This window comes from Misgurnus anguillicaudatus, chromosome 18 (assembly GCF_027580225.2).
Source record: "Misgurnus anguillicaudatus chromosome 18, ASM2758022v2, whole genome shotgun sequence".
Classification (NCBI taxonomy): Eukaryota; Metazoa; Chordata; class Actinopteri; order Cypriniformes; family Cobitidae; genus Misgurnus; species Misgurnus anguillicaudatus.
The window spans coordinates 24910374-24912631 of NC_073354.2; the positions used below are offsets into that span (position 1 = coordinate 24910374).

At 37.1% G+C, this 2258-nt stretch overlaps 1 long non-coding RNA gene across 1 annotated transcript; it reads left to right on the forward strand.

Moving 5' to 3' along the window:
• Positions 1–1038: 1038 nt before the first annotated feature.
• LOC141350340 (uncharacterized) lies at positions 1039–1960 on the forward strand. The gene is made up of 3 exons (XR_012358445.1): positions 1039–1112; positions 1181–1249; positions 1324–1960. It is a non-coding gene; the product is annotated as an uncharacterized lncRNA (long non-coding RNA).
• The last annotated feature ends 298 nt before the right edge of the window (positions 1961–2258 follow it).

Below are 2258 nucleotides of genomic sequence, written 5' to 3' on the forward strand. Positions count from 1 at the left end.
TCAGATTTTAATGATAAAACATCACTTTACTCGTCTTCTTTTTTATATGTGAAGTTACCCTGTACACTATTACAACACAAACGTCCAAAGCATGTAAATAGTTATTTACTGAAAGTTGTACATTTTGCGTTTTAAACAGTTATTATACTTTCATCTTTATTACAGTATCAGATCAGCAGACAGACCGCAGCATATTTAGTATTAATGACAATAAACGTGCTCATTCTGAAATCTAAATAAATAATCATGCTTTGTACCGTATGTGCATGCAATAATTTGCTAGTTTTGTAATTATGTTATCTAAACTTACAAGTTACCTAAACTTATTTAGAGAAATAACGCCGACCGTCACAGTGTAGCTGAATGTCAAACAAAACTTTATTTATACCCGTGTCATTAACAAATGCAACAGACACACTCACCTTAACGGTTTTTTATAAATCCATTATCCTGCCCGATTAAAACATAAACATTGCAAATAACACCAGAATTAACAAATAATTAATGTACACATATCCTAAAAATTAACCTAATGTAACTGATACGCTGTAAAGCGGGTGAATTTAAAACATGATTTTGAATGGAAGTCAATGACGCTCTCTGCCGGTTGGGTATACCAAGATGGCGGCTCGAACTCTGCGCTGGCTTCACCTCACGCAGTTACGTCAAGCGTTCTATGCGCAATCCAGTCATTTATATAGATCAGTGGTTGCACACCGGACGAGAAGCGCTGCATCGTGTCATAAAAATCAAACACATTATGTTCTATAAATGTACACACACTGCAAAAAATTATTTTCAAGAAAAAAATTCTTAGTATTTTTGTCTTGTTTTCAGTAAAGATATCAAAAAATTCTTAAATCAGGTTGCTTTTTCTTGATGCGCAAAACGACCCAAGAAAATAATTCTATTTTTTAGACCAAAAATATATTTTGTGAATAAAACAAGTGTAGCAGGATGACGCATAGCCTAGTCATTGGTTGATGTGTGGTAAATCCACGAACCAATTGGAGGACACTTCAGAGGGTATAAAACCTCTGAGAGTTTAGGGAGTGATATGCGTCATCCAGTGGTACCGCCCTGTTGGCGGACGCAGGTTTTATGAATGAATGGTAAGTGTTGGCTGTACGCGTAAATTTGCGTTTGTGTAAAGTTTTAATTTTATTATACTTGTGCCAAGGTATAATGACCGTTCCATCGGGTTCTCGTCGCCGAGTATGTGATGTTTGTAACCTTTGGGAATGAATTGGTACGTAGCTTTACCATCGTTTATTCCGGGTATTCGTTGGAGTATATTATAATTAAGTGTTCTGTGCCTGGCAGGTGACATGTAGCCTACGCCTTCACGGTGCCCGTAACCACATTAAATGGGACGAAGTGTTAATCGCCTGAGATGACTGCACTGCTGCCTTGCCTGGATTGTATTCGCTTCATTTGGTAGTTGGACGTTCACGAATCCGCGACAATGATATTGCCCTTCTTTAGGCTGTTATAGGACCGAGTTGGGCTGCTGATGGTATTGACCACGTCATTCGACTACAGGACTGTGATTATGAAGGTCCGAATTGACTGTTTTATCCACTGTTGTTAAAGTGCTGACTTCTCTTTGGTCGCTGGGAGTACACGTGACCCAACTACCGTCAGCTGTTTGTGTATGGTTGTTTGTCGTTTTATTTAATTGTCTTGATTATTCTTTTGTTTAGTTATTAATGTCTTTTTTTGTATTGTATTTTGTTTGTGTTAAAGTGAGATGCGTTGGCTGGGGATTGAAATTCACAAATTGCTGTTTGCGGTTTTGCAGTGCTTCACTAACTTTGCGGTGTAAACTACACAATCCCGGCCAGCAACTCTCACTTTATAGTTTATTGCTTTGTCTTTTTGTATGCTATGTGAAGCTTGAATTGTGACCCTTGTAGGGCGATTATTTTTAAATGTATAAAATAAAAATATATTTTCTATATTTTTGTGTGTGTTTTCCTCCTCGCCCCATCTTTGACAACGAACCTTTGTGCCTTATGGGTTAATTTCCCGGTGTATTCCGGGTGGCGTAGTCGGAAATTAGTTTCATTTGGAATTCCCTTTTTGTATATCACCTTGCCACACAAGCATGGGGTAAGCAAAAAAAATCTTGAACATTTTTCTTAAACACTAAATTCAAGAAAAATTCAAGAAAAAATTGGTTACCCCATTGGCAGATTTTTTTGCTTGTTTTATGCCCAAAATCACTTAAATTCACTTAATTTTCATTTCGCTTCAGT